The following is a 26,541-nucleotide window of genomic DNA, read 5'->3' on the forward strand; positions in this document are numbered from 1 at the left end:
GAAGTTATAGTATTGGTTGAGAGAAGTCTGTTATTTGGAGTTTCACTGGTAGTCCTTTTAAGCACGTGACAATACCTTCCTGGGAGAGGAGACTTAACTGTGTGGGCAAGAAGAATGGGGGGGAGGAGGTGGAGGGGGAGGAGGTAGTGTTGGCATGTGAGGGGGGGGGCTGCTGACCCTCAGGGGTGGGGCTACCTGGGCCTGGAGAGGAGGAACGAGGACAGTTATTCTCATGTGCCTACGAGTATGGGATTTGGGAGGAGGGAGGGAGGAGGAGGAGGAGGAGGAGGAGGAGGAGGAGGAGGGAGGAGGAGGAGGGGAAGGAGGGGAGGAGGAGGAGGAGGAAAAGAGGAGGATGAGGTTTGTGGACACAGAAGTAGAGGGGAGACAGGAGAGACAAAAGTAGTCGTGCACTTGATGTAGCATATAACACTGAACAATACTGACATAACACTGAATATAACATTGAACACCACTGAATATAACATTGAACATAACATTGAACACTGAACATATAAATAGGTCAATCAGACTGTTAATTATGTAATACATGAATTACCTAACATTAATGACAATAAACAGATCGTTAGAGCCAGTCATAAGCACATAAGGCGGGAAAAATAATAATACATGTTGACATGAGTAAAACATGAGGGGTGTGAGGTTAAAGTTCAAGGTCAATGTTGAGAGGTCAATATTAAGGGTTCTATATAAAGGGGTTAACATAAGGGGGGATGTTATGGGTGCTATAAAGGTCGATGTTAAGGGGGTCAATATTAGGTCAACTTTATTTTTCCTCTAATGTTAAGGTGGGGGGAAGGAGGTGGGGGGGGGAGGTGGGGGAGGGGAGGTGTGGGGGAAGGGGGAGGTGGGGGAGGGAGGTGGGGGAGGGGGGAGGTGTGTGGGGGGGGGAGGGAGGTGTGGGGAGGGGGGAGTGTGGGAGGGAGGTGTGGGAGGGAGTTTTTTTTTTTTTTTTTTTTTTTTTTTTTTTTTTTTTTTTTTTTTTTTTTTTTTTTTTTTTTTTTTTTTTTTTTTTTTTTTTTTTTTTTTTTTTTTTTTTTTTTTTTTTTTTTTTTTTTTTTTTTTTTTTTTTTTTTTTTTTTTTTTTTTTTTTTTTTTTTTTTTTTTTTTTTTTTTTTTTTTTTTTTTTTTTTTTTTTTTTTTTTTTTTTTTTTTTTTTTTTTTTTTTTTTTTTTTTTTTTTTTTTTTTTTTTTTTTTTTTTTTTTTTTTTTTTTTTTGAGGATGAATTTTTGCCCATACCGGCTTATACCATGATGATGTGCTTGCGTCAGAGTCGAGCACATGTACACAATTCTGTACTGGTATTCAACACATCTCACACACACACACACACACACACACACACACACACACACACACACACACAAAACACTAAACTGCACTTGAACTTTTTACATATCCTAATTCAACCCCCCCACTTCCTCCCTGCCTTCAAATCTCTCTCCTATGCTGGGGTAAAAAGTGTGTAGGAGGAGACAGCTACTAGAGAAGAGTGAGGTTTGCAATTTATAAAGACAGAAGAAATTGAATCTTTCACCTCACACTCATCCCCTTGACATGACTTCCTGCCACACTCAGTTTGCTGCCTGGGAGTGATTCCTATTGAGGGAGGTGCATGTGATATAGTTAGGTGTCAGTATTATTATGTTTATTCTGTCTAAATATAACGAATATAACTTTTCTACGTGATTTGTTTTCATTTACAAACGATTTATTCTTGTGTTTTTTATCTCTTATATTAAAGTGATATAATTATTTCTATTGATATGTATTAAGAAAATTATTGTGTTAATGATTATTGATTTTGTGGATGTTAAAACACTCTCTCTCTCTCTCTCACACACCTTGCTTTCATTATCTTCTTTCTTTCGTTCATTTTTCTTTGTTTGTCTCTTTTTATCAGGTATTTTTCCTTCCTACTATTTCTTTCTATTTTCTCTATTTCTGAAGACATACTTTGACCTTAAATTATATTGGACCCTAACTTAATTATATTAATTCTAATAGGATTATAGTTGTTTTCCTATGACCAGGTTACCTGCCCTCATCTAACTGTACAATAACTTACTCACCTTTCTCTCCCCAGCTTACTCAATGGTGGGTGGCTTTCAAATATTTCCAACCTCCTGAGACCCAGCGAGCCATACCTCCTACAGATAAACCTCCTTGACCTCCAGCAGCCACACCAACAACAACAACAACAAGTATTATCAGCAACAACACCACCACCACAACAACAACAACAGCAGTATATACAATAAGCATATCAACAACCTCCACTGCCAATTACAACAAACATATCATCATGAAGCAACCACAAGCAACATCAGAACACTTACCCACAACCTAATTCTCCACAACAACAACAGCAACAACAACTATATCAACAACAGCTGGGGAGCCCATTCCTCAACAGCAGGTAAGTCAGTGAGACTTGTACAGTACACACACACACACACACACACACACACACAATAATAATAATAATAATAATAATAATAATAATAACAAATTCTTTTGTGATAAAATAATCCAACTCCATTTAATCTTGATATCACTCAATGTAGAGAGGATACAGTCCGTTATTATATGGAAGGCTCTACATCTAACGGAATTCTATTTAACGACTGTACTCATCCATACAGTCCGTTATATGGAAGGCTTTCATCTAACGGAATCCTCTATTTAACGGACTGTACTATCCATACAGTCCGTTATATGGAAGGTTTCGCATCTAACGGAACTCTATTTAACGGACTGTACTCATCCATACAGTCCGTTATATGGAAGGTTTCATTCAACGGATCTTCTATATAACGGACTACAGTATCACCAGATAATCTGCCAAATAGAGGTGTCAATGTAGATGTTTACGGGCATGATTAACGGATCCTTTAATGTAAACAGTAAACACGAAGGTTATATAAACTACCTTGATCACCTCAGTCGCCTGGTTCTCTCCTCTGTCAGCCTGCTCCCTGCTCCACCAGCCTGCTCCCTCCTCCCGCCAGCCTGCTCCTCCTCCGGGTGTCGTCCTGTCAGCCTGCCCTCCTCCACCAGCCTGCCCCTCCTCCGCCAGCCTCCTCCTCCACCAGCCTGCTCCTCCTCCGCCATTTCTCCTCTTCCTGCCAGCCTGCTCACTCCTCACCAGCATGCTCCTCCTCCTCCAGCCTGCTTCTCCTCCGCCAACCTGCTTCGTTTCCTCCGCCAGCCTGCTCCCTCCTCCACCAGCCTGCTCCTACCCCCCTCCGCCAGCCTGCCCCCCTCCTCCTCCGCCAGCCTGCTCCTGACTCCCCCCAGCCTGCTCCCCCTCCCTCCAGCCTGCTCCCTCCCTCCGCCAGCCTGCTCCCTTCTCCGCCAGCCTGCTCCCCCTCCTCCACCAGCCCACTCCTCCCTCCACCAGCCTCCTGCTCCCTACCTCCGCCAGCCTCCCTCCTCCGCCAGCCTGCTCCAGACTCCCCCAACCTGCACCCTCCCTCCAGCCTGCCCCCTCCCAGCTCACCTCCTCCACCAGCCTGCTCCCTCCTCCGCCAGCCTCCTCCCTCCCTCCACCAGCGCCTGCTCTCCTCCGCCAGCCTGTCTCTCTTCCGCCAGCCCAGCCCCTCCCCTCCACCAGCATGCTCCCTCCCTCCCCCTCCAGCCTGCTTCCTCCTCCAGCCAACCTGCTCTGCCCTCTCCGCCAGCCTCCTCTCACCAGCCTGCTCCTACCTCCGCCAGCCTGCTCCCTCTCTCCACAGCCTGCACCCTTGACCTCCCCAGCCTGCTTCCTCCTCCACAGCCTGCTCCCTCCTCCGCCAGCCTGGCCTCTCCTCCGCCAGCCTGCCCCTCCCTCCACCAACCTGCTTCCTCCTCCAGCCTGCTTCCTCCTCCGCCAGCCTGCTCCCTCCTCCGCCAGCCTGCTCCCTCCCTCCCGCCAGCTCTTGCTTCCTCCTCCGCCAGCCTGCTTCCTCCTCCGCCAACCCTCCTCCCTCCCTCCGCCTGCCTGCTCCTCCGCCAGCCTGCTCTCCCCCACACACTCCCCCACCCCCACACCTCTCTTCCCCTCCCCACACTGCTCTTCACCCCCCCACACTCCTCCCCCTCCCCACACCCTCCCTCCCCCACACCCTCCCCACACTCCTCCCTCCCCACACCTCCTCCCACACACTCTCCTCCTCCCCACACCTCCCCCCTCTCCCCACACTCCCCTCCCCACACCCCCTCTCCCCCCTCCCCCTCCACACCCCCTCCCTCCCCCCCACACCCTCCCCCTCTCCACACTCCCCCTCCCCACACCCTCTCCTCCCCCACACCCCCCTCCCCCACACCTCCCTCCCCCACACTCCCCCTCCCCACACACCCTCCCTCCCACACTCCCTCCCACACACTCCCTCCCCACACCCCCACACCTCCCCCCCCTCCCCCACACTCTCCCTCCCCACACCTCCCTCCTTCCACACTCTACTCCCCTTCCCCACCTCCTCTCCTCCCCCACACTCCTCCTCCCTCCCCCCACACCCTCCCTCCCACACCCCCCCACACCCCCCTCCCCCCACACCCTCCCCCCTCCACACTCCCTCCCCCCTCCCCCACACCCCCTCCCCCCTCCCCACACTCCCCCTCCCCACACCCTCCCCCTCACCAACTCCACCCTTCCCCACACTCCCTCCCCCCCTCTCCCCCCCCACACCTCCTTCTCCTCACACCCTCCTTCTCCCCACACTTCCCTCCCTCATACTCTCTCCTCCCTCCCTCCCTCACCCTCCCCCTCCCCCCACACCTCCTCCCCCACCCCCACACACCTCCCCTACCCCACACCTCCCTCCCCACACCCTCCCTCCCCCCACACCCCCTCCCTCCCCCACACACCCTCCCTCACACACTCCTCCCTCCCCAACACACTCCCCCTCACACCCTCCCTCCTCCCACACACTCCTCCCCTTCCTCCAACACCCTCCCTCCCTCCCCCACACCCCCACTTCCCCCCCCACACCCTCTCCTCCTCCCACACCCTCCCCCCTCCCCACACCCCTCTCCCTACTCTCACACACTCCTCCCCCTCCCCCACACTCCTCCTCCCTCCCCACACCTCTCCCCCACACTCCTCCCTCCCCATCACACCTCACACCTCCCTCCCCACTCACACTCCCTTCTCCTCCTCCCACACCCCCCCCTCCCCCCACACCCTCCCTCCCCACTCACACACCCTCCCCCCACACTCCCTCCCCTCCCCCCACACACCTCTCCCTCTCCCACACCCTCTCCTCCCCACACTCCTCTCCCCTCCCTCACACCTCCCCTTCCTCCCACACTCCTCCCCTTCCTCCCCACACCTCCCTCCTCCAACACTCCTCCCCCTCCCTACACTCCTCCCACACTCCTCTCCTTCCCCCACACTCCTCCCCTGCACACCCCCTCCCCCCTCCCCCCCACACCTCCCCCACCCCCACACACCTCCCCCTCCCCACACCCTCCCCCCCCCCCCACACCTCCCCCTCCCCCACACCTCCCCCCCCCCACACTCCTCCCCCCCCCCCACACTCCTCCTTTCTCCCCCACACTGTCCCTCCCTCATCCCTCCTCCTCCCTCCCCCTCACACTCCTCCCTCCCCACACCTCCCCCTCCCCACACTCCTCCCCACACCTCTACTCTACACCCTCCTCCACACCCTCCCCCTCCTCTCTGCTCCCTCCACCCCCTCCCCCACACCCCCCCCACCCTCCCCCCACCCCACACCTCCCCCCTCCCCCCCCCCACACCCTCCCCACCCCACACCTCTCCTCCCCCACACCCTCCTCACACCTCCTCCCACACACCCTCTCCCCACACACCTCCTCTCCCTCCCACACTCCTCCCCTTCCCCAACACTCCTCCCTCCCTCACACTCCCCCACACTCCCCTTCTTCCCCCACACCCTTCTCCTCCTCCCACACTCCCTCCTCCCCCACACCCTCTCCCTCCACACCTCCCCCCTCCCCCCCCACACCCTCCCCACACCCTCTCTCCCCCTCCCCCACACCCTCCCTTCTCCCCCACACTCTCCCCCCTCCCTCTGCAGATCCTCCTCCTCCCCTCACACTCCTCCCCTCCCCCACCCTCCTCCCCACACCCCCACACTACCTCCCCCTCCCCCACACCTCCCCCTCCCCCCACACCCTCTCCCTCCCCCCACACCTCCCTCTCACACCTCCCTCCCATCACACTCCCTCTCCCCCCCTCACACACTCCTCCCTTCCTCCCACACTCCTCCCCTTCCCTCCAACACTCCTCCCCCTCCTCCTTACACTCCCCCACACCCCTCCTTCCCCCCACACTCCTCTCCTCCCCACACCCTCCCCTCCCCCCACACCCTCTCCCCACTCACACACCCTCCCCCCTCCCCCCCCACACTCCTCCCCTCCCCCCCCCACACCCTCTCCTCCCCCTCACACCCTCCCTCTCCCCCCACACCTCCCTCCCCACACCCCCTCCCCCCTTTCCTCCCCCCCCCTCCCACACTCTCCCTCCCCCACACTCTACCCTCCCCACACTCTCCTCCCCACACCTCCCTCCCCCACACTCTACACCTCCCCACACCCCCACACACCCTCCCCCACACCCCCTCCCTCACACTCATCCCTTCCCCCACACACCTCCCCCCCTCCCCCCACACTCCTCCCCCCTTCCCCACACACCTCCCCACACCCTCCCCTCCCCCACACACCCCCCTCCCCCCCCACACTCTCCCTCCCCACACACCCCCTCCCCCACACCCCTCCCTTCCCCCACACCTCCTCCCCCACACACCTCCCCCCTCCCCACACACCTCCCTCCCCCACACACACCTCCCCCCCTCCCCCCACACCTTCCCTTCCCCACACCTCCCCCCACACACACCCTCCCCCACACTCCTCCCCCTCCCCCCCACACACCCCCTCCCCCCCCACACACCTCCCCCCCACACACCTCCCCCCTCCCCCACACCTTTCCCCTTCCCCCACACCCACCCCCTCCCCACACTCCACCCTCCCCACACCTACACCTCACACACCTCCCCCTCCCCCCACACACCTCCCCCCCCCCTCCCCCCACACCCTCCCCCTCCCCCACACTCCCTTCCCCACACACCTCCCCCCTCCCCCCACACTCCTCCCCCTCCCCCACACCTCCTCCCCCTCCCCCACACACACCTCCCCCTCCCCCCACACCTCCCCCCCTCCCCCCACACACCTCCCCCCCTCCCCACACCTTCTCCCCCCACACACCTCCCCCCCTCCCCCACCTCCCCCCCACACACCTCCCCCCCCCCCCCACACCTTACCCTCTCCCCACACACCTCCTCCCCCCACACACACACACACTCACACACACACCTCCCTCCCCCTCACACACACACACCTCCCTCCCCACACACCTCCCTCCCCACACACACACACACACCCTCCTCCCCCACACACCCCCTCCCCACACACCCCCTCCCCACACACCCCCTCCCCACACACCCCCTCCCCCACACACACCCCCTCCCCCACACACACACACACCCCTGCCCCTCCACACTCACACACCTGCCGTGCCACCCACACTCCCCCCTCCCCCCACACCCCCACCTCCCACACCTCCCCACCTCCCACACACCTCCCCCCCACCTCCCACTCCCCAGCCTAACTCCCACACCTTAACTCCCCCCACCTCTTAACTCCCCCACCTCTCAACTCCCCCACCTCTTAACCCCCCACCTCCAACTCCCCCACCTCTTAACTCCCCACTCTTCCCTCCCCACCTTCTTACCTCCTCCCACCTCTACTCCTCCCCACCCCCCCCCACCACCTACCCTCCCACCCCCCACCTCCCACACACTCCCTCTACCTATCACGCACTCCCACTCCCTACCCCCACACTCCCACTTCCTACTCCCAACACTCCTCCCTCCTCCCCCCAACTCACCACTCCTTACTCCCTAAGACACACAAACACTTCTGCAGTATAGGTAAGGAGTGAACACAGTGCTATACGTCGACAAGTGTGTTTTAGTGTCAATTCAACTGCAAGAATTTCTCCATCTTCTTGTAATAAGGAGTTAACGAGTGAGTTTCAGTGGTATGGGACAGTTTCAGTGAGTTTTATCATAGGACTGTTTTCAGTGAGTTTGGGTCATATTGGACAGTTTTCAGTGAGTTTTGGTCATAGTGGACCGTTTTCAGTGAGTCTTTGTCATATGGGACAGTTTTCAGTGAGTTTTAATCAGTTTTCAGTGAGTCTTGGTCATATGGGACAGTTTTCAGTGAGTTTCGGTCATATGGGACAGTTTTCAGTGAGTTTCGGTCATAGTGGACAGTTTTTGAGTGAGTTCCATATTGGACGTTAGTGAGCTTCGCCATAATTGACAGTTTTAGTGAGTTTCATTCATGATGGTTTCAGTGACAGTGACAGTTTCAGTGAGTTCTCTATCATAAATGACAGTTTTGTGAGTCTCTGTCATATTGACAGTTTTAGTGAGTCTCATGACAGTTTTCAGTGATTTTGGTCTGCGTGACAGTTTGCGAGTTTTTGTCATAGTGGACAGCCACGTTAGTTTCGGTCATAATGATGACTTTGTATTCTCATATACAGTTTTTAGTGAGTTTCGGTCATATTTGTTGGGTGTTCGAGCGACTCGCGTATCTCACATTTGATAGTGAATTTCGATCACATTCGACAGAGACAAATTTTTCATCATCATTCAGTACTGTCTATTTTGAGGCCATTTTTTTTGTTCTTAATGCTATTGTCATGGTTAGTCCTGTCATGTCATTTTTATGTATGTTAGTGATTGTTTCCTGTGTGTCTCATGTATGCATTTTTGTGCACTTTGTAGAAGGCCACAGTCACGCTGTCGTGTTTGGTGGATGTCATGACGCGACGACTGATTGTTCAACTGTTCTCTCGGATGCTCAGTTATCACATCTATATTATCCAATTTGTTTTCTCTTTTCGTCTTCTTTATTTCTATCTTTTCCATATCTTCTTCTGGATTAATTTCACTCTTCCTCTCCTTCCTTTTCCACATCATCTTAGTTTATCAATATATCAAGTCTTTAATCTTCTTCTTGTCCATGTTAATGAATTCTGGCCAAGTGGCTTTTGAGTGTGTTAGAACGTGGGCACCCCAGTGTACGGGCGTGGGCACCCCAGTGTACGGGCGTGGGCACCAGTGTACGGGCGTGGGCACCAGTGTAGAGGTGTTTGTCTCACTCAGTATCAGGGTAAAATAAGTGGAGTTGTTGTGGATTATATTTTCCCATAGTGGATGACAGCGACTGTGAGTGCTGGGGTCACCTTTGTACTCGAGGCATTATACATTTATTCTCTGGATTACACATTTAAAACTGGGGATTTTAATATTGGGGATTAGTGGGCCATGCTGGAGATTACACGCAGCTGATCTTAACAATTAACTTAACTTTGGTCTCCTAATTGATGTTAAGTGAACGTCTCTAGTGGAACTTGTGTTTCAGTGTTAATATTGTTCTCTAACTGATGTTAAGTGATGTTATAAATAGATGTTAATTTTAAGCTGTAACTTGAGTCAACAAATTTGGACGCTGTCTGGCGTCTTCATCTACGAGAAATATTCAGTTTACGAACCTGTGTGAATACGGACCACTGGCAGCCACTACCCTCAGCCCCACAGGTAAGTGAGATCATTACCACACGGGCGCGCTCATAACCCTAAGAGGAAAATTCAACTTAGGAGTCTATTTTGAGAATCTAGTGAGAGAAAAGGCCAAAAAATAGTGTATTGTATAATCATCTGACAACACAAGCTCGTGGTGGCGGTGTGATGACCAGAGGCTAGCAACTCAACACAACACAGCGGGTAAAGTTGTGTTGTTTCAAAATAATACTTCAGCTTCTTGATGCAAAGTAACGCTATGTGAAACTTAAACACCATAGGTTAATAAGATAATTAATTGTATAAACTTGAGGGACTCAGAAGTACTTACTGTATAATGATGGACTCAAGTACTTTCTGTATAATGATACTCTCAGAAGTACTTCGTGTATAATGATGGACTCAAGTACTTTCTGTATAATGATACTCTTGTACTTACTGTATAATGATGGACTCAAGTACTTTCTGTATAATGATATTCAGAAGTACTTACTATATAATGATGGACTCAAGTACTTCTTCTTAAATGATACTTACATGTACAATGGTGGACTCTACTTACAATGATTATCAAGTACTTTCTCTATAATGATACTACTGTAGTACTAACTATAATAATACTATTTACTTACTGTATAATGATACTATCAGTAATTTTACTGTATAATGATTTCATCAGCTATTTTGTATAATGTTACTATCGAGTACTTATTGTATAATGTTACTATCAGAAGTACTTACTGTATAATGATACTATCAGAAGTACATATTGTATAATGATAGACCTGAAGTACTACTATATAATGATGGACTCAGAAGTACTTACTGTATAATGATACTATCAGAAGTACTTACTGTATAATGATACTATCAGAAGTACTTACTGTATAATGATTATCACTGTAGCAATTTCAAATGTATAAATGACTTAGACCGTGTACTTAATGTATAATGATACTATCGAAGTACTTACTGTATAATGGTGGACCTGCAGTACTTTCTGCATAATGGATCGCAGCTAACTTACTGTATAATGATACTATCATAGGAATTACTGTAATGATGATATCAAACAGGACTTACTGTAGAATGATACACTGAAGTACTTACTGTAGAATGATTAAATTAATTTGACTTACTGTATAATGGTGAACTATAGTAGCAATCTCTCATAATGGTGGGACCAGAAGTACTTACTGTATAATGATACTATCTAGTACTTTCTGTATAATGGCGACTCAAAAGTACTTACTGTATAATGGTGGACTCTAGAGCAATTTTCTGCATAATGCAGATCAGAAGTACTTACTGTATATGATACTATCAGTAGTACTTTCTGTATAATGACTCAAAAGTACTTACTGTATAATAATACTACGAGTACTTACTGTATAATGATACTCTCAGAATTGCATAATGATACCTTGCAGTACTACTTTATAATGATACTTGAAGTACTTACTGTATAATGATACTCTCAGATGTACTTACTGTATAATGATGGACTCGAAATACCTACTGTATATATTATCAGAAGTACTTACTGCATAATGGTGGACCTGAGCTAATTTCTACTGTATAATGATGGACTCGGAAATACCTACTGTATAATGGTACTATCAGAAGTACTTACTGCATAATGGTGGACTCAGAAGTACTTACTGTATAATGATGGACTCAGAAGTACTTACTGTATAATTATACTATCAGAAGTACTAACTGTATAATGATGGACTCACAGAAGTTACTTTTCTGCATAATGATGGACTCACAGAAGTACTTTCTGCATAATGGCGAACTTTCAGAAGTACTTACCTACCATAATGATGGGCTCTCAGAAGAACGTACAATATATCACAGAGAATTATTGTGGAAGAGTCGCACGTTGACGTAGTGTTTGGGGAGGTTTCATCTCCCTATAAGTATTAGCTTAAAGGACGTCGACAGGCACTAGTTTCATTTTATGGGAGATGAGGGATGGATGAGGGGGTTTAATGATGGAGAAAAGATTTGGGAGAGACTGTTTGGGGGTAACTTGGAGGTAGAGGAGAGACAGGTGCAGACTTATGTTTGAGATAGTTGTTGACTTTGATGTCATGTTAACTCATGTTGTGGGTAAGACTTGACCTGATACAGTGTGTGTGTTGAGGTGTATGACTGTGTGTGTTGAGGTGTATGACTGTGTGTGTTGGGGTGTATGACCAACTAACTGTGTGTGTGTTGGAGGTGTATGACCAACTAACTGTGTGTGTGTGTGTTGAGGTGTATGACCAACTAACTGTGTGTGTGTGTTGGAGGTGTATGACCAACTAACTGTGTGTGTTGGAGGTGTATGACCAACTAACTGTGTGTGTGTGTTGAGGTGTATGACCAACTAACTGTGTGTGTGTGTTGAGGTGTATGACCAACTAACTGTGTGTGTGTGTTGAGGTGTATGACCAACTAACTGTGTGTGTGTAAGTTGAGGTGTATGACCAACTAACTGTGTGTGTGTTGAGGTGTATGACCAACTAACTGTGTGTGTGTGTAAGTTGAGGTGTATGACCAACTAACTGTGTGTGTGTAAGTTGAGGTGTATGACCAACTAACTGTGTGTGTGTAAGTTGAGGTGTATGACCAACTAACTGTGTGTGTGTGTAAGTTGAGGTGTATGACCAACTAACTGTGTGTGTGTAAGTTGAGGTGTATGACCAACTAACTGTGTGTGTGTAAGTTGAGGTGTATGACCAACTAACTGTGTGTGTGTAAGTTGAGGTGTATGACCAACTAACTGTGTGTGTATATGTAAGTAAGGTGAAGGTGTGACCAAGTGTGTGTGATGAAACTGAACAAGATATTGGAAGAGGATGGATAACTTTTATACGTAACTCCTATAAGAATATACAGAGGCACGGTCTTTTATTTTTGTTTATTTCGTGATTTAGTGAATTTATTTGACCTTTATTAGCGACGTCAGAACTTTAAAAAAATATCAACACTGAGAAATCTATTTTCATTTTGTTTGTAAATTGTTTTAATGCCACGATAAACAATGGATTTACCTGAAGATTAATCCCCCCCCCCTCTCCCACATTTATTTTTCACCTGATTAACCACACTAAAGTTAACAGGTGTGGGGTGGTTAAGTTAAGGTGCTTGATCTACAGGTGAAAGCTTATAATATCACCTGCAGATTTGACCCATCTTAACGTTACCTTGGGTTAGGTTACCATCAAGGTGAGGTACTGTACAGGTATACTCAAAATTGAAAGTTTATCTGTAAACCTTTTTATTTTTTTAGTAATTGTTGTGCCTACGGATTTATATCCCTATGTAATATACTTAAAAAATAAATACTGCACCTAAAAATTTAAAGGTAATGTCTATTGTTTTAAGTTTAAGTTCTATGCGTAAATGATCAAAACGTAAATAATTCCTAAACAAAAAAAAGTTTACCGTAGTGAAAAAAAAATATTACAGGTACATGGAAAAAAATCTTATTGATGGCCCAATAAAGTATAAGGTAGAATGAAAACGACGAGAAATTTTACGAGTTACCTAAAGTACTTAAAATGTGGACCTAAAGCTTAAAAATTACCTAAATCACTTAGACTATGGACTAAAAATCTAGGAATGCCCTAAGACACTTCAAATTAACCTAAACCACTTTTATTATGGACCTCAAAACTTAAAAATTACCTAAATCACTTAAAGTCTCTAATTAATAAATATGGCACAAAGCACTTTAAAAAACCTCAACTTAATTAAAACGACAAAACTTAAAACACCCAAAATAAACAACGGATCCAAACAAACACAAGATTATCATAGAAACGTTTAAATGGCTTCATGGCAGACTTAAATGCGATCGATTAAACTGTACTTTAAAATATCTACCACATCGCTATTAAATGACCATAATATAAGCATTGGTCACAGGAGTTTAGTACGACAGCATAACTTAAACGGCCTGAAGACAGTACTGTATATGTTAATGGCCTCGATAATCAGTATTCGGCATTCATGGCCCGGAGCAGCAGCATTCGACGTCAGTGGACTAAACACGGTATTGATGTTACATGGCCTCAGTATCATAACCTAGTACAAAATATTCCTCACCTATCTCCCAGTATTGGTGAAAATATTCTTGAAGTGGGAGGTAGTAGTCTATAATTACCAAAGGGACGATCTACTGAATATATCTACGGTAAATAGTATTGGAAAAAAACAAAATTTGACGTGACTTGTGATTGACAGGGGTGGGGGAGGGGTCGCGGCTCTCAATCCAAGTGTCAATCATTATAATACCTGAGGTTTGTTAATCATAGCCATCTGCTGCATACGGTATCGGGGTGTGATGACTAAACCTAACATATAATAGGGTGCAGTGTCGCGGCGTTAACTTGAAGGTCATTCACCCCCTCCCGTTAGCATCGAGGACGGGCTGGTAGTGTTATCAGATTACCTCGAGATCAGTGCCCCCCCCCCCTAACTTACGCCACCTAACCTGACTTACTTCACCTTAATATTAACCACCTTAAAGCTAAACTAACCCCTCCCCTTAGGTACCTTTAGGGTGTTTTAAATCATTAGGTGAGATAAGCTAGGGTGTCTAATCTTCAGGTGATCCGTATCGTGTGTTGCTGTGGTAATTCTGGTCAACAATGATGGTGGTGGTGTAGAGGAGGGTGGCAACTATGTATAATAAACCAGTGTCTTGTAGATGGCATTATGTCGTAACAGACCAGACCAGACCAGACCAGCGGCTTAAGTAACAAAATCCGAGTCAAGTGTATATGTTCTGGTCGTCTTGGGAGAATTCTGAGAGGCATCTGAGAGGTGGAAGGTATACTGCTCGTGGCGCCTCGGGGTACACACGGCCTTGAATCCCGGGACCCACTAACCTGATGCTCATTGGCAGTCAAGAGTACCTCAGTTGGTTAGGTTGTACTAGTTGATCTTGAGAACATAACGAAATGGTACAACACTGATGCTCAGATGTTACTAGGGTCATCCACCTCGGTAGCCATAAGAAGGTATTGTCAGTCTTTTAATAAGTTACCCTGACTTATGACTGGGGAAGTACGATGCTCCAGGTACTTGAAGATATAAGAAAAGACTGGTTAGTTAACAGAAACATAACGTCTTAAAAATGGCGGCAAAGTGAAACTGTAACTAAAGTATTGTCCTGTTGATGTTATAAGCTTAACGTAGGTAATCTGTAATGATCCTCCACCGTAATCGTGTCTCATTACCTGTTGTTGAGTGAAAGTGTTTAATGAAGGCAGAGACTTATAGTGATGTCGGTTTGTGGTCGTGATGCAGCGAGACTTTCGTTCAGTTCAGTTTTACACAACTCTCCAGGTTACGAGAAGGTGTTGCCGTGTGGTGAGGTCAAGATGTCGTCACCTGTAGGAGATAAAATATATTTGTTTAGTAAAAATTAAAAGAAAATTCCTACTAGTTCACATTGATTACCTACAATATATCCACACGGAAGATTATGCAGAATGCCGACATAGCTAACCTGAATTTTATATTGGTTAGTACTTAAAGAGTGTGGTGCTTTTTCGGGGTCACCTGAAGATTAGCTCCCCCCCCCCCTTTCCTCTCTAGTAGTTAGGGGTGCCAATCTTCATGTGATTCCTTGTTTGGGTTATTATAGGTGATTAACTGGCGGTGTTGACTTGGGAAAATTTTATAATAGGTATTGTTATCAGATATTCTTGTGTCACCATTCATATATTGGTGAAACAAAAGGTCGACAGGACGCTGATAATATGAACTAAGATACAACGTTGATCACTGTACTGTTATACGGAAGACGAGGCCAGGACCGCCAGCTGTATGATGGCGGCGATGAGAGTGAAAGTAAACGCCCGGGATGGCCTAGTTCCCGCCCTTTGGTCTCTATGGTAACGACGTCAACAAATGGCCGCGCGCGCTTCGGTTGAGTTATTTGCATTTGTCGTTTATAATATATTGTATATGGATATTTTGATGGGTGTCATGGCCTAAGATGAATTAGTCAAGATTGTGCGTGTACTTCCTCCCCAAACTGGATGTGTAAAAGAGTCCTCCACCAAACGTAACCCGCCCAAAGTGATTCTCCTCTAAATTACGCTTTCGATAGAAGGAAATGATCCCCTGTGATTCTGAAAATACCGGAACTGAATAAATTATCTATTGCGTGTTATCCCCGGGCACCTGAAGAAAGGAGAAGGGGGGGGGGGTGTTTGTTTTGTGTGGGTCGTAGTGAAGATGTCTCGAATAGCAGTACACAGGCGTATCAAGGATCGGTTTACTATCGTGGAGGGTTGTGCGTTTGCTGGGGTTAATTGACTATACCTTTTATACATACAGGTGTTTATAGTCGATATTGGGGTCACCTCAAGATTAACCCGGTTACTTTACCTGATAATTAAGTCGGATTGGCGTTAGTGTGGATGGTCTTAAGGTGAAATAAGCTGGGGGTTAATCTTTAGTTGACCTCCGCCAAGACGATAAACAATTAAAAAAAAAACACTTCAAGATCTCATAATATTTTGCGACCTTGTTTAGTTTAATCCATGAAATGTGAGTGAACCTGACCCTGCCAACACCACCCTCACCTAACCAACACCACCCTCACCCTGCCAACACCACCCTCACCTAACCAACACCACCCTCACCTAACCACCACCACCCTCACCTAACCAACACCACCCTCACCTAACCAACACCACCCTCACCTAACCCACCCTCACCTAACCAACCACCCTCACTAACCAACACCACCCTCACCTAACCAACACCACCCTCACCCTGCCAACACCACCCTCACCTAACCAACACCACCCTCACCCTGCCAACACCACCCTCACCTAACCAACACCACCCTCACCTAACCAACACCACCCTCACCTAACCAACACCACCCTCACCTAACCAACACCACCCTCACCTAACCAACACCACCCTCACCTAACCAACACCACCCTCACCTAACCAACACTCCCGTTAACTGTTGGTGAAGAATGAGTCGTGTCCGGAGAGAGTATGACGGTGGTAGTGGCTGCCGTGTTTACATTAGGTCATTGTGTTCAGGGTTGTATTGTTACCATAATAATTCATATAACATTGATTTATTTTTTATTTTACTTTTGTTTCTTGTTGTATTTTTTATTTAATATTTTTTTACTTGTTACGTGTGTTTGTTCAGGCTAGTGTTTGTGTTGATTTTTCTGTCAGTTAATACGGGAATACATTTAACCCTGATTTTAATATTGTTATTATTACATTTTAGATCGATTATTTTATGAATTTATATTATTTTAAGAAGATGATTTTATTTTTTTTATCGTTTAAGACACGCGGCTTCCTAGTGTCGAGTCTCGGTGTAATATTGTCGAGATTTTGACTCTCAATGTGTGTTAATAGTGAGGCGGATAAGAGTCTAGGGAAGGTCAAGTCTCTACACCATTTGGCGGCCATTGACCCCCTTCTCTGTGTGTCGTGGTTTGAGTGAATTTATTGGTTACGTTGCCACATTTTCACTTAAGTTACGAGTCTTTGAGGAAACACAATAGATTTTTTAGTGTTGAAAGTTAGTCGTGGTGTGTGGGAAAGATTTTTTTTTTAATACTCGTAACGAATCTTTTTGAGAATTTGGTTGATAGTGTGAGGGAATTAAAGGTGGTGTGTAGTCATTGATGCGCACACACAGAGTTTCGTCAACAGGAAACGTAGTGTGCCGCGCTCCAGTCATCTTGCGGCCATTTCCTCCAGATGATAAAGAAACAAGAACTCTCTCTCTCTCTCTCTCTCTCTCTCTCTCAAAAACAACACTAGGGTCAAAGGTTAATACATATGGCAGCATTAAGTGTGTGACATACTATACACAATTGACCTCGATACTCCAGTGTGGTGAAGGCGGGACGGGGCGGGACGGGCGGGACGGGACGGGCGGGACGGGACGGGGCGGAATGTTGAACTAAGTGATGAAAGACGTATAGAATAACCTTGGCATAACATAGTGAAGAGTTAGAGCAGGTGTCGGATTAAGGAGAAACATTTGATTAGTCGAGATTAAGCTCAGGTAATTACTCGTATAAACCAGAGATGATCATTAATGGTATGAGATAAACTTCCGATAAAACAGGTTTAATTAAATACAACTAAACCATGAATGTGTTTTAATCGGTTACTCAGAACGTGTTGGAGAGGTGAAGAATAAACATTACCTTTGACATAAACTAAAAGATGAACGACATAAACTCTTGGGGAGGACGTGAGTGTGTGTGGTAGTCCACGACCCTGGTGCAGTGTTGCCACGGTCTGGTGAAGTAGGTGCATCGTCCATTGAACTCCTTCCCCCTTGGGCGTCGGCATCTCTGTCGGTTGGTTGGGGGGAGTGGTTTGGACTCCCCTATATATGGGGGGGACGGTGGATGGGTCGATATGTGTATGGAGGGGTGGGAGGGTGTGTGTATACAGTCTGGGGTGGGGTTATTATTATCCCCGGGGCAGGCAGGCAGGCGCCCCGTGAGTCAAGCAAGACCACCAAGTTACAGTGTACAGGCGTAGTGAGTCAGTGCGTCGTACCCATACACCATCACGGGGGGTGGTATGTAGGTAGGTACGAGGGGGGTGGGGGTGTGTGGCGCGTGAGAGTGTGGTGGGTGAGGGGCGGTTAGTGTGTAGGTGTAGCCTAAAGATCAGAAGTGTTGGCCTCTTTATATACGATGCATCCTCTACTAGTATATTTACACGAATAAATTTAACATGTGGTATCTTTTGCTTGTATGTACACCGAGCGTCTTGGGGTGGTGTGAGTGTGTTGTATAGTGTTACAGTGGTCAATACAGTGTTTGGATTTGGATCGAATTCTTGGCAACACTTCCTGTGACACTCTCAAAACCATGTGCACATTTTATTTAATAATTGTACTTGTTTAATCTTCAGAGTTGCTTTGACGTAATGATTTTTATAAGGCTTATCAAGCTGTAATTTAATGATACTTGCCTCTACTGAGTATTAATAACCTTTCTGTACAATACGTTAATGAGTTACAAGAACGACCAGTGTTGCGTTCGCGTCAAGTAACGGATTTGTTGTGGATCGTGACTTAGGTTAACAAAGGCTGGGAAGGAGGGTTACCACTGGCTCAAATAGATCAACAAACCGGACGGGGAGGAGACACACTCTGACGTATATGTTTAAAACAAACCCTGGAGGCCGTATGGGGAGGTGTCCAGACATAACCAAGAGTAGCCACTAACACTGAGGCGTGTTTAACAAAAGTCTGGCGGGTTACAACACACTATATTTAAACAAAAGCCGGGGAGATATATCTAATGGGGGTTTACTTATATATGTACAGGAATATTTTCTTCCCCATCACTGAGTCGATATTGTTGTTCGAGATGTGTGTTTGGTAAAGGCTGGAGTCTGGGGAAAGCATTAGTGTTAATACAGATATATATATTAAGAAATGTTAAAAATATGTTAAGATATAAGTTATTAGGGATTATAATATTGTGTTGAAGTTAGATGTATAAATAATTAGTATAGTGTACAGTACTTTAATAATTACCTATATTTTTACTGTATCAAGTTAGTGTTTTAACCTTGGTACTTAAATTATGTGTTTGATACCTACTAAACTTATTTATTTATATAGTACAGGTACGATAGTGGTGATGGTGTGGCGACTATCATATCCAGTTGATGGTGACTTGTACCTCGATGTCAGTAAGAAATGTTAATATAAAAAAAAATAGTAAAACAAAGTGATTTAGGCCATTCAGTAATGACGTATCCTCAAGGTGTGGTGACTTGATCTTGAATGGAAATGCCTCAATGCTTCTAGAGACTGTTCTAAAGGTGTACAATAAATATATACATCTGTTGCAAGAAGTTTTATACAGTGAGTGATGATGATGGTGTGTGTCAGTGGTGGTGGTGCTGCTTACGTCGTGTTAAGGTAAGGTTTCTCTTCGTCGACTGTCTCTCTCTCCATCTCTCAGCATATTCTCTGTGACTTCCTTTTAGTTATCGCCTCATTTATTTATCCTCTAGTTTCTCCTCTTCCTTCTTCCTCATTTCTCCCCATCTATCTCTCTTCTTCACCCCCCCCCTCCCCCCCATGCAGTAGTGTAGATTAGTACTGGACTATCGACCCAACGACCACCACACACACTGCAGGATCTACAGACCTCACTATACTTACCCTCAGTTACCATGTGAAGAATAGGCACCCCAGGTTTGTTATTTTTACCTGATGACTTTAATACCCTAACCTAACTTAGTCTAATCTAATGTAATCTAACCTAACTGGAACTTACCTAACCTACCCAAGTAATGTTAGGGTGTTCGATCATCATGTGAAATAAGGGATGTGTGTGTGTGTGTGTGTGTGTGTGTGTGTGTGTGTGTGTGTGTGTGTGTGTGTGTGTGTGTGGGGCGCCTTGGGTAACATCAGTCAAGTCAATAATATACTTATTGTTGGTAATATATTAATTCCTTCACTACAAATGGTCCTGACACCCTCACTGAAACCCTGATAGTGAGGGGGAGTGATCAAGAACCCCCCCTCCCCTTTACCCCATTTTACCCCTACCCTGTCTTCCATTTTACCCCTCCTCTCCCTCACCCCAATTTGTCGTACTCTAAAGGGTCTTATCATGAACCGGTTACACCTCCCCTATTTATTCTTAACCACTTCTCATAACCTATTTTGTCTCTTGTCTCCCTATTGCGACTTGTTTATCATCTCTCTAATGTCTATCCGTTCATATTTTCAGGATTTTAGTCTCATTAATGGGTTCTTGTGGCCCCATTTTCCCCATTTTAGTGTTTTTAATTGATTCCCCCCCCATTTTGTATTAACTATATTTCCCAATTAGTGATTTTTTTCTTTAATTATTTATCCCAATTTAAAATATGTTTCTTGGCTCATGTTAAATTTCTCTCAATCAATCAATATTTTAACAAGTTTTTTATTCTTTATTTTTCTTACATTTTAACATCAATAACAAACCTGATTTATTTAATTTATCACTTAACATAATTTATCAAGTCTATATTTATTTTTAACGTAATTTAACCTCTCTAGTTTGTCTTTTATGTACTTTTAACATTGTCTTGTTTCTCTTTCCGTGGTCTTTTAGTAACATCAGTGTCTATTTGTCTGTCAGTCGTGTAGTCTCAGTTAATGGCTTAAAGTGTTTGTTAGTTTGGTTTTTCTTCCTCTGACGTGTTAAATGCCACACACACACACACTGGTATATGTTAGCAGTTAATGCCACTCACAAACAGTCAACAGTTAATGCCACTCAAACAGTCACTAGTATATGTCAACAGTTAATGCCACTCACAAACAGTCAACAGTTAATGACACTCAAACAGTCACTAGTATATGTCAGCAGTTAATGTCACTCACAAACAGTCAACAGTTAATGCCACTCAAACAGTCACTAGTATATGTCAGCAGTTAATGCCACTCACACACGTCAACAGTTAATGCCACTCAAACAGTCAACAGTGAGAGGGCCAAAGTGTTAATGCCACCTCACAAACAGTCAATGTTAATGTCACTCACACAGTCACTAGTATATGTCAGCAGGTAATGTCACTCACACAGTCACTAGTATATGTCAGCAGTTAATGTCACTCACACAGTCACTAGTATATGTCAACAGTTAATGTCACTCACACAGTCACTAGTATATGTCAGCAGTTAATGCCACTTACAAACACTAATATGTCAGCAGTTAATGCCACTCAGTCACTAATATATGTCAACAGTTAATGTCACTCACACAGTCACTAGTATATGTCAGCAGTTAATGCCACTCAGTCACTAGTATATGTCAGCAGTTAATGCCACTCAGTCACTAGTATATGTCACTCACACAGTCACTAGTATATGTCAGCAGTTAATGCCACTCACACAGTCATCAGTATATGTCAGCAGGTAATGTCACTCACACAGTCAACAGTATACAGTTAATGCCACTCACAGTCACTAGTATATGTCAGCAGGTAATGTCACTCACACAGTCACTAGTATATGCCAGTTAGGTAATGTCACTCACACAGTCACCAGTATATGTCAGCAGGTAATGTCACTCACACAGTCACTAGTATATGTCAGCAGGTAATGTCACTCACACAGTCACTCAGTATATGTCAGCAGGTAATGTCACTCACACAGTCACTAGTATATGTCAGCAGGTACGTCACTCACACAAAATACCAGTATATGTCAGCCGTTAATGTCACTCACACAGTCACTAGTATATGTCAGCAGGTAATGTCACTCACACAGTCACTAGTATATGTCAGCAGGTAATGTCACTCACACAGTCACTAGTATATGTCAGCCGTTAATGCCACACAGTCACTAGTATATGTCAGCAGTTAATGTCGCTCACACAGTCACTAGTATATGTCAGCAGTTAATGTCACTCACACAGTCACTAGTATATGTCAGCAGGTAATGTCACTCACACAGTCACTAGTATATGTCAGCAGTTAATGTCACTCACACAGTCACTAGTATATGTCAGCAGGTAATGTCACTCACACAGTCACTAGTATATGTCAGCAGGTAATGTCACTCACACAGTCACTAGTATATGTCAGCCGTTAATGCCACACAGTCACTAGTATATGTCAGCAGTTAATGTCGCTCACACAGTCACTAGTATATGTCAGCAGTTAATGTCACTCACACAGTCACTAGTATATGTCAGCAGGTAATGTCACTCACACAGTCACTAGTATATGTCAGCCGTTAATGCCACACAGTCACTAGTATATGTCAGCAGTTAATGTCACTCACACAGTCACTAGTATATGTCAGCCGTTAATGCCACTCAGTCACTAGTATATGTCAACAGTTAATGACACTCAAACAGTCACTAGTATATGTCAACAGTTAATGTCACTCACACAGTCACTAGTATATGTCAACAGTTAATGACACTCAAACAGTCACTAGTATATGTCAACAGTTAATGCCACTCACAAACAGTCAACAGTTAATTCCACTCAAACAGTCACTAGTATATGTCAACAGTTAATGCCACTCACAAACAAGTCAACAGTTAATGCCTCAAGCAATTCTTCATTATATATCAGCAGTTAATGCCGCCACAAGCAGTCAACAGTTAATGCCACTCAAACAATCACTGGTATATGTCAACAGTTAATGCCACTCACAAACAGTCAACAGTTAATGCCACTCAAACAGTCACTAGTATATGTCGGCAGTTAATGCCACTCACAAACAGTCAACAGTTAATGCCACCCACAGTCACTAGTATATGTCAGCAGGTAATGTCACCCACAGTCACTTGTATATGTCAGCAGGTAATGCCACTTACAAACACTAGTATGTCAGCAATTAATGTCACTCACACAGTCACTAGTATATGTCAGCAGGTAATGCCACTTACAAACACTAGTTAATGTCACCCACAGTCACTAGTATATGTCAGCAGTTAATGCCACTTACAAACACTAGTATGTCAACAGTTAATGCCACTTACAAACACTAGTTAATGTCACCCACAGTCACTCGTATATGTCAGCAGTTAATGCCACTTACAAACACTAGTTAATGTCACTCACACAGTCACTAGTATATGTCAACAATTAATGTCACTCACACAGTCACTAGTATATGTCAGCAGTTAATGCCACTTACAAACACTAGTATGTCAACAGTTAATGCCACTTACAAACACTAGTTAATGTCACCCACAGTTACTAGTATATGTCAGCAGTTAATGCCACTTACAAACACTAGTTAATGTCACCCACACAGTCAGTGTAGTATACGCTACTTAAAGAAATCTCTCTCTCTCTCTCTCTCTCTCTCTCTCTCTCTCTCTCTCTCTCTCGTTTACACCATCTTTGTGAGTTTTTCCTCTGTCCTGTTTCCTCTTATCTTCTGTAAACACTTCCATGTTGTTGTTTTTTCTTTTATCACCTTTTATCAGTTCCTGTTCGTTCACTATAAGATATACTCAGATTGGTTTAAAGAGCCGCTCGTCCTCCATGTGTGTGTGTGTGTGTGGAACCACTGTTAATTTATCCTGTGTTTAATGATCAATAAAGGAAGATGGAATTGACGGTGCATTTATTAACCTTGACTGAACACTAGCAGATATTAGTCGCTCTTGGGGATAGCTGTCGAGGGAGGCCAGCTTAGTACTCGACAGCTTTTGGGGTCCACACTACAGCTTATTCACTTGACAGCTTTTGGGATGCAGTAATTAATCTTAAGTTTATTTAGTTGACAGGTCTTGGGATGAAAATCTCCAGCTTACACTTGATGCAGTTCTGCCAGGTAACCATTAGGATTCCTTGGCCCTTTTGAGGTATAGTGAAGATGTGTTTTGGTAGTCTTAGTAATACACACTAGAGACATTGTTGTTTGTATATTTGTAATACGCGATGTTTAACGTATTTTATCTGGTAGCTAAGAGTAAATTGCTATTAGATTACATATATTTAATTTAGTTAGACTTTAGTAGATATATGTAAATTAGGTGTAGAGGTAATAGTTGGATATGTATTGTAAAGAAACAACACTAATAAGAACATAAGAATGGAGGAAACTGCTTTAATAAGTCCCTGTATTGGTAGTGATAGATTCTTACGACGCGCTAAGTTTGTGTACACTAGATGAGGTGAAGCTGTAGTTGAAAGGTTAATGATAAAATGCACGGGTTAGCTTAGAGAGATTTAGTCTATTTACTAGTTAACTTAGACGTGACCTTGGGATACATACAGTATACTAGTTTCAAGTGACGTAGATATACATAGTTTAAGAGGTAACTTCAGTACTTTATACACATTTGGCTCAGTAGGTAACAAAGTATACACATTAGACGTATCCGTACTAATACAAGTTATATCTTGAAGTAATATGTACTGTCTTGTATATTCACTGTAGCTCAACAAACAATTAAGTACAGTATACATAATATATCATGACGGAGCTAAGTGTTTACACGTCCTAGCAAGAGGGTGAAGTATTATATACCAATTGTAGTTTGAGATATACACATTAGTTCAAGAAGTGACGTAAATACGGTATTCTATTATACTAATCCATACACACTTTTGTCTACTTAGAAATACGTCAACATTCTGGCCTAAAAGTCAGCTTATACAAATTTTAGCTGAAAGTTAAGTAAAAAAAAATATACAAAATTATCAAGACTGGTGTAGACTCTGGTGAACGCTACTGTTGCTTATAAATTATGTCTGGGTAGTGGCATTAAAAATAGCCTGATCATGTTAACTTAGATAGAAAACTTGAGTAAATAAAAGTTAACTCACACTCGGCACATTCATAATACATAAGTTCCCTGGTATATGTTGGTAAATTTGTCCATAATAACGTAAACTATCATAATCTAATACAATAGTCAAATATAATGCTACGTGTAGGTGTTGATGCAGAGGAATGCGCCACGATCACAGCTAGGAAGTGCAGCTTTAACTTCGCGTACACTGACGAGTAGTTCTTATCTCATAGGGTTACAACTGCAGTGTGACGTAATACTGTACCACGATGAATGTTATTCCCTTGACCTTTGTTCCCATACAAAACAAAACACATGAGCTGTAGGGTTTGTCACGGGGAATATAGAAATATGTGCCCAGCGTTAGCTCACGGGTGGCATCATACCAGTGGTGAAAGTGAACTGGTGTCTTGAGACTGGGCAGGAAGGATGTGGCCATTTTGTTTAGTATCTGTGGAAGAGATTAAGTTAAGATATTATTTTTGGCATTATAGTGGAAGGATGATGATGGTACTGTAGGTGATTATACTAGCCGGGCTCTGTACTGTCTTAACTACTGGATGGAGATAAAGGTGTTTAATCCGACAGGTTAATGGGCCGTGATGTAGGTGGTTGACACTAGGTAGGCACGCGGGCTGAAGTAGGAAAACATTTGCCGGGTTATCTACGCCAGGTGTACACATATATGTGGCTTAACTACACCAGGTATACATTTGGCTTGAATACACTAGGTGTTTGCTTAACTACGCTAGGTGTACATTAACTTACCTACACTAAGTGTACACTAGATGTACACTTTCTTGGTTACACTAGGTGTACACTTTCTTAACTACACTAGGTGTATACTAGATGTACACTGGCTTACCTACACTAGGTGTACACTGACTTTACACTAGATGCACATACAAGTTTATTATACTGGTTTAACTACACTACTACCACATACACTGGTTTTACACCAATACACACTGGCTCAGCTACACTGCTGTTACACACTGGCTTGGTTAGGTTAATACAAAGAGGCTTCTAATTATAAATGACTTGGTCGACGCTGGAAACATGTTAGCATAGTTTACTCTAGGACAAATGGCTTTTTTACAAGAGAAACTGGTTTACACTCCTACGGGGTTAGTGGACTGGCTTGGTTTACACTTGGTATATATTCAGTGGCTTAGTTCACGCGCCTTGATTAGTCTACTCAATTTACAAGAGGTAGAAACATGTCACCTAGTGTGAGATATGTAATGGCTTGGTATACTGGCTTAGTTTACCCTTGGTAGATACACCTTAGTATAGTTAATATAATTGTATGGTGGCTTAGTTTACACGAGTTAGATGCAAAATTTAGTTTATATGGGTACTGTACTGGCCTTATATGGGTACTGTACTGGCCTAGTATGGGTACTGTACTGGCCTAGTTTGGGTACTGTACTGGCCTAGTATGGGTACTGTACTGGCCTAGTATGGGTACTGTACTGGCCTAGTATGGGTACTGTACTGGCCTAGTATGGGTACTGTACTGGCCTAGTATGGGTACTGTACTGGCCTAGTAGTAACTGTACTGGCCTAGTATGGGTACTGTACTGGTCTAGTGTACTGTACTGGCCTAGCTATGTGTACTGGC

The 26,541-nt window shown here is 45.0% G+C and overlaps 1 protein-coding gene and 1 long non-coding RNA gene across 3 annotated transcripts in view; both read left to right on the forward strand.

Moving 5' to 3' along the window:
* Window positions 1-26,541, forward strand: part of LOC121869045 (serine/threonine-protein phosphatase 1 regulatory subunit 10-like) — a 96,376-nt gene that overhangs the window by 58,205 nt on the left and 11,630 nt on the right. The window lies entirely within an intron of this gene.
* On the forward strand, window positions 22,760-23,733 carry LOC121869047. The gene is made up of 2 exons (XR_006089498.1): window positions 22,760-23,043; window positions 23,103-23,733. It is a non-coding gene; the product is annotated as an uncharacterized LOC121869047 (long non-coding RNA).

The sequence above is a fragment of the Homarus americanus genome, unplaced genomic scaffold (assembly GCF_018991925.1).
Source record: "Homarus americanus isolate GMGI-L3 unplaced genomic scaffold, GMGI_Hamer_2.0 scaffold24694, whole genome shotgun sequence".
NCBI classification, from domain to species: domain Eukaryota; kingdom Metazoa; phylum Arthropoda; class Malacostraca; order Decapoda; family Nephropidae; genus Homarus; species Homarus americanus.